The sequence below is a fragment of the Panthera tigris genome, chromosome A1 (genome assembly GCF_018350195.1).
Source record: "Panthera tigris isolate Pti1 chromosome A1, P.tigris_Pti1_mat1.1, whole genome shotgun sequence".
In the NCBI taxonomy this organism is placed as follows: domain Eukaryota; kingdom Metazoa; phylum Chordata; class Mammalia; order Carnivora; family Felidae; genus Panthera; species Panthera tigris.
The window spans coordinates 205,065,634-205,073,425 of NC_056660.1; positions in this window are offsets into that span (position 1 = coordinate 205,065,634).

Consider the following 7,792-nt stretch of genomic DNA (forward strand, 5'->3'; position numbering starts at 1 on the left):
TGCTTGATATGGGTAAATAACTCTTAAATAGCTGCCAGATATTCATTTGGATATTGTCAACATTTTCTTTCTTTTCAGCACTTGATGTGACATTGAATAACTTGTAGAATTCAATAATAAAATATAAATTATTTTTATTTCATTCTCAAAGCTTAATTCACACATAAAAACGCTGAGGTCAAACATAAATAACATCTAACAAATATGCCTCCTCTTGCAATATGCATCAAGACAGACGAAGCAATCGAAGAAAAGAAGTCATCTGCTCATCATGGATTTAGCACTAATCTTGTAAACATTCTGTGTATCTTCCATAAACTTAATGTCAGTGGTGCTTGCAAGATACCCAAGAAACCCAATAAAAGAAGTTAAATTCTAAGGAATAATGTTCTATTGGTAAGGCTAACTTTTACAAGGCCACAGACAATTGTAATATCTAAGAATTTTTCACCACCCCCCAACAATCAATTTTCATCCTCTTGAGGGCAATGTTACCCCTCTTGTGAATGCATAGTTTACAGCACAAACTATAACAGCAGTGTATTATGGAGTTTACATGAAAGCCATAGCAAAGAGATCTGGAAGGGGGATAAATGGAGTTATATGGGTACCAGTAGTAAGAAATACAAAGATAAAAAACAAAGCACACAAAACAAAAAAGAGAAGAAAGAAAAGAAAAACAATCCAGCTCTAATTTGAAAGTGACTGGTCCTGGAGAGAAGATGAGAGAGTAGGAAAGGGTAAAGTAGTGATGATGTTTTGTTGCCTTAAAACTTTGAGTTCTGTTTTTTTAAACAATATAAATAGATGTCCTTAATAAAATAAAGGAAATACTTTAATTAAATGTTAAATTAAACTGCCAAGATTATTTATTAGATCCTTGCTCTTGCTTTTAGATCTAGTTTATAAAAAGGTTTTTCTGATTACATTCAAAATATTACAAGTCTATTAAAGGAAAATAAGCACAACAGAATGGTTTGGGGGTGGATATGGGAATGCTAATAGCTAATTGCTAATGTACCCAGAGACTGAGATTCTTCTTATTAATAATAGTCTGCCTGCATTAAAAATGAGGGCTGTACAGATCAGACACATGAAAATGTGCTCAGCATCACCCATCATCAGGGAAATGCAAATCAAAACCACAATGAGATATCAACTCACACCTGTCAGAATGGCTAAAATCAACAACACAAGAAACAAAGGTGCTGGTGAGGAGGTGGAGAAAGGGGAACACTCTTGCACTGTCAGTGGGAATGCAAAACTGGTGCAGCCGCTCTGGAAAACAGTATGGAGGCTCTTCAAAAAATTGAAAAGAGAACTACCCTATGATCCAGCAATTCCACTACTGGTTATAAATCTAAAGGAAGCAAAAACAGAATCTTGAAGAGACATTTCCCCCACGTTCTTTGCAGCATCATTCACAATAACCAACCTATGGAAACAACCAGTGTCCATCAACAGATAAGTGGATAAAGAAGTGGTGTGTGTGTGTGTGTGTGTGTGTGTGTGTGTAATGAAATATTAGCCACTAGAGAAAAGGAAATCCTGTCATTTGTGATAATGTGGATGAGACTTGCTGGCATTATGCTAAATGAAATAAGCCAAATAAAGACAAATATGGCATAATATCACTTATATGTGGAGTAGGAAAAAAAAATCAACCCCTTAGAGAGTAGAAAAATGCTTGCCAGGTGTTATTGAAAGGGAACAGGTGTACCTTATGGAATGCAAGGGCAGAAAATATAGCTGAGCCTCATGACAGACAACATTTATACTCTGTAGGCATATTTCTTCAACTCCCCACTTCATTCTTCTTTGTCTCTGCAGAGAGGTATTTTCTGCCTCTCTTTGCATATGGCTTAAATAAGGTTCACGTTATGTCTAACTGCAGTTCCAATTCCTAACCTTGGCACATAAAATCCAATTGACTCATGCCTCATGCTGGCCCATCAACCCTGCCCAAGAGGCAGACTCATGAGACCTACAGCAGGATTAGATTTTCCTGCTGACAAGGAAAATCTTTCCTGAGACAAGGCTGGACAGATTTTCTCTAATAAAGCATAGGGACAAGAGAAAATAGAGGCAGAGAGAATGACCCACAATTTTTTTTAGAAGAAACGGTATTTTACAAATATTAAAGAAATGCTGCTAAAAAGCTATATAATTTGCTCATTTGGTTTGTTTTCTCTCTCTTCTGCCCAGTAGATGATAAACTCCATGAAAGCAGGATTTTTTTTCCTTGTCTTAGTCACTGTCCAATGCCTAGAACAGTGCCTTACGGTAAATTTTTGGTGAATGAGTGAACAAAAGGCTTTAAATAATGATAACAGTGATGATTATAATAAATGTAAACTGAAGAAAAGAGTGCATGCACAAGAGAGGCTATAATTTCTGAGATAAATTTCTTATAATTTTCAGTATTTTCCAGAATTCATTTTTTCCAGCCAACTATTTGTATCTTTTAACTAAAGTTCTTGAAATTAACAAACTTATTCATTTTTTGCTCTTTAAGTCTCAACATAATGTCTGGTGTATAACAGGTGCTCAGTGAATATGTATTGATCAGAATGGGTGAGTAGATACTGTTGCTCTTATGGCACTAAGAAAAGTGCTTTGCAAGCCATGAGATGCCACCCAAATATCAAATTGTTATTGTCAGCAGAGTGGACCTTTATTTAGACTGAATGTTTACATGACCCTGAATTCATATTTGAAACCTAATCCCCAACGTGATGCTATTTGGAGGTGGGGATTTTGGATGGTGATGAGGTTGTAAGAGTGGAGCCCAATGAATGGGATGAGTGCCTTAAAAAGATAAAAAAGATTCTACACAGTTCTTTTGCACCTTCTACCATATGAAACTGTAACATGAAACAGCCAGGAAGTGGGTCCTCACCAGATACCGAATCTGCCGGCACCTTGACCTTGGACTTCCAAGCCTCCATAACTGTGAGGAATAAATCTCTGTTGTTGATAAGCCACTCAGTCCATGGCATTTTGTTTCAGCAGCCAGAACGGATTAAGACAAGAAAACTTGGTAATAGTGTTCAAGATGCATGGTATAGCTGTATGTCATGGAACCAACTAGGAAACTAATTCAAGAGTTTGGACAAGACCTATTTGACCTCAGTCAAATCTTGAGAAAAATATGTAAATATCTATCGTAAGATGTCCCAGAAGCCAACAGTAAATTGAAAGACGGTCATTCAGTTTGACAATAGTTCTTGTAGGCCCATTGTATTTGTAACTCATGTTGCAAAGAGTGACATTAATGAAGAATAGCACTTAAGTAATTAAATATAGTCCTTTTAGACTACCCCGGAAATAATTTTAGTAGGAAAGGAAAAGAAAAGAGCATGGTAGCCTGAGGTGCAAGGCACACTTCTACTTCCTCCACTTGAAAGTTTTGATCTTTGATTCTCCGGGTGAAATAATTCAATTTGTAATTTTACTTTACTCACACACTGACTGACAAAGTACACTCTGAAGGGCCTGTGAAATAGATGGGGTCATTAGCCTTAACTCTAATAAGAAATTATAGTATTTTTCCTGTAATGATAAGTTGGCATGTGAATGCTTAGCATATGAAAAAGCCTTCAGATAGTCAGCAGCCTCCACTGTTCATTATCTTATGTTTGGGGTTATTTTCTTGGCAGAAAACACCATTTGGCTGTGAATCCGTCATCATTAAGAGAGGAATAAAGATTTTTAAAAGAATACATATTCCCCTTCTGGAAAAATTATAATTGCTCCATTTTAACATTCCACGTCCTGGCTCTAATTTCCTTCAACACCCTTCTGTTCCTTTACAAGTAAAGGCGTTCTCTCCTGGTCAGTCTACACATTTAAGCTCACCAGCAACTTTCTGCATTATACAGATACAGAGCATTTTATTGAAAAATGTATTCCATGTCACCAGCCAACACTTTAGAAGGCCTGCAGTTGCTGAAACAGTTCGGCTGGCAGATTTCACAGCATGCTTTGTTTCTCAGAGAGAAAGCACTCACATTCATGCCAGAGGCGTACCTGAGCGTAATTGCACACATTCAATTCCTAGCTCTGGGACAATCACCTGTTCGTCTTACATAGAAGACTATTTCTACTTCTACTTCTCAAAGCCAACTGGACACTGTGGTTCTATTGATCAGACCAAAAATCTCTCCCTCTGGGTTTCAGGGTCCAGAACACTTTTTCTGTAAAGGGACAGACTCATTTCTCTGCCCTTCTCGAAGCCCATATTACTTAACAACCCTACTTCGGCTGGTCCTTTTGCCTTCTGACTTTCTAGGTTGTGACTGCTAGCATTTGCCCTTTGCTCCAAATACCGTGACCATGGGAAAAACATATTTCATTTTAGGGCCTCATAGAACCAACTAGAGAAAGAAGTGTACATAAATGGTGTATTATTACCATATATTTTTTTCTCCTATTTATCTTATCAGATACTCAAGGGTGAAACTCCTACCACCCCCAAAGTGCCTTCAATGCTGGTCTATTGTTTTCCTTCTTAGCCTGAAATTTCAATCTTTAAAGTCTCAAAATGGTACAGGAGAAAGACAACAGACTGTGAATCTGAGACCTGTACTCTGGTTCTGACTTACTCTGGTTTTGGGTAAGTTACTACCATGCATGTTAAAACATGTTACTTTGGAGCAGTTGTCTCCTGCTTTACTTCAAAGAGTCTTTAGACCTGCTCAGATAATCATTTCCCACTACATGGTGAAAATATAAGTTGTTTGAGGAGTATTTGTTTTAGCTGTTTTCCATATTTGGGATATAATTCATATTTTTTAAAGTTTTCCACTGTTTTGAAAAAGTTTGAAAAATACTTAGCTTCAAAAGAAGAAAGAATTTCAATGAAGTCATGTGATTTGCTCAAGATCACATAGTTGTTGCAGAATCAAGAGCGAAACGTAAGTCTCCACATTCTCAATCCCCACAGTTTTCTTTTTCCATTGCACTACTTTGCTGTGCTTCACCTTAGCATAATATCCCTATTAGCCAATCTCAAGCTATATTGTGAACCTCTCTGGAAGCATAATCATCATTAGATGGAAAGAGCACACTTGCCATTGCTATTTTAAATCTTCCCAGATTAAATTTGTATTTGCTTTTGCTGGTTGACGGAGATGCTTTTTCTATCATAAACATTTCTATAATAAATTGTATCCAGCAATCTCACTAAATTCATTTATTAATTTTAATGTGTCTGTAGATTCTTTGGGATTTTTCTATCTACACAAGTAATACCAGAGGATCTCCAGTACAGTATTGAGAAGTGGTGATAGCAGGCATCCTTCTCTCTTTTCTGAACAAAGGAAGAAACTCTGCAATATTTTTCCATTAACTATGATGTTAGCTACAAGTTTTTTGTAGACTCCTTTGTCAGAATAAGAAATTTATTTTCTGTTTCTAATTTGATGAAAGTTTTAATCGAGCATAATTGTTGAGTTTTTTTTAACTTTGAATTGTAGTGTAGTTGACATATAAGATGTTAATTTCAGATGTACAACATAGCAGTTCAACAATTACACGCATGAAATCCTCACCACGATAAGTTTAGTTATCATCTGTCACCATACAAAGTCGTTAAGTTTTAATAAATTCTTTTCTTCATTTATCAAATGGTTATAAGATTCTTGGGTTCTGTTTTATTTACTTTATTCTGTCTCACACCATTTATAAAAATACAGTATAACTACAGAGGATTAAAAGACTACTCACAAAATCTAAAACTGCAAGAGTGACGAAAATTTAGGAATGTATCTGTGACTTCATATTTCTTAAACCAAATAATTTCTGTAGCAAAAGAAAAATTATCCAAAACAAAAGCTATGAGGACAGAATCACCAAATTAGATTACCTTAAAATTAAGATTTTTTCTCTTCCAACACACGATCAATAAAACTAACACATACGTGACAAACTGAGAAGAGATCCTTAACATTTTTTAAATCATCAGTATATAGGAAATCAAGCAACAAAAGAAAAGAAGCACAATAGAAAAATAATCAGGGAATATTAATTGTTAATTCACAGATAGGAAACCAGAAGGTGCAGTGAGAACACAGGGATGCTGAAATTCACTATTGAAATTCACTGCTTAACCAACCACAAGACATCACATTACACATGTCAGATGTAACATCAAATGCTAGGGAGACCCTGCTAGTGAGAAACCCTCCTAAGCTGCTGCTAAGAGTGTAAATGTGTAGAGTTTTTCCAAAGAGCAACCTGGGTGCTTTTAGGAATTTTCTCACTAATTCACAATGAAAATTACCTTGTGCTTATAGTTGAAGGGAGTCAAAGTGAACAAAAGTAGGCGCTGAGAGAATGGATAAGTAAAATGTGGTTGATACAATGAATGTCAAAGTGAACAAAAGTAGGCACTGAGAGAGTGTATAAGAAAAATGTGGTTGATATAATGAATGTCTATGCTCCAACAGATTTACCTTGAATAAGGCTCAGAAGCATAATGGTGAATGAAGAAAGCAAGAAACCAAATAAAACATTTAGCAAAGCACCATTTCTGTAAATTACAAAAATATACGTGGAAAAATGAGACTGTATTTTTGAAGGATACACATATATCTAAATAATCCTATGTAAGAACAGGCATCAAATACATTAACACATGTAACTAATCTAGGAAAAGAAATGAAACAAGATCCTTGGGAGAAAATAGTGGAATAAATAAAAGAAGATCTTGCACAGACCAGTAATGATATGGCTCTATAAACTGTGGAATGTGATCTATTCTGTGCATTTGAATCTTTAAAAAATATGTGATGTCACTTACAAAATTATAAAGTTATATATGTACACATATTCCTGTGCATGTGTATACTTACAAAGAGAGAGGCACACACACGTATACATATAATATGACTGGGAGTATTTACTCCAAGTATTGGAGTAAATACTGGTTATTAAAAATGATTTTGTCTGGTTATTAAAAATGATTTTAATTTTCCTCTTCACATTTTTCCATATTTTCTAAATCTTCCTCAATAAATATTCTATAATCAGAAAAAAATAAGAATCAATGCGTATTTTAATTAACTGGACACATTCCTAAGGGAAGACAATTTTAAGCAATGTATTCTAAAGGGGTTTTCAAAAATGGAGTCAGAGATTTTTTTTCTGTTACAATATCCCTTGAGTGGGAAAATCATTGAAAATTCAGGACCCTGTGTAATATCTCACACGGAGTTTCAGTATTACTGCTGAAGTAATCATTTGCAAAGTCCAGAGTTTCCACAGTGTGTTTATTTTGACAACACGTTAGATCTCTGGGTTAGGACCTTATGTTAGCTAGCAATAGGAGGGAGGAAGCTTGTTTGGATTATCATATAAACCCTTTTTGTTTTGAGAAAGTCCCTATTATTTTTTCAGCCATTTGCAAATAAGCTCTCTGGACACCACAGACTCTGTTTACAGGTGAGTGATATAATGATTTCATTTGTAATCTTAATATTTCAGAGTTATGATTCATGTTTCCAACAAATGTACCCTTTCATGCGTGAAAATACATAACTCAGATTATAGCCACTTATTTGCCTTTCTACCTAGTTTAAATCTCAAAAGAACTAAAAGATCATGTCTCTTAAAGAACTTCCAGAGAACTACCTTGTTGAGATCAAGTTTTTTCTATGAGTTACACTAGAGTTAAAAGTAAAGCAAACATGCCCTTTAGTCAAAAGATGAGTCATACTCCTGGACACCCCAGCCTATCCTAGCAATGGTACATATCATTTTTTGAGCCTCTGGGGAATGCACAGAAGAACAA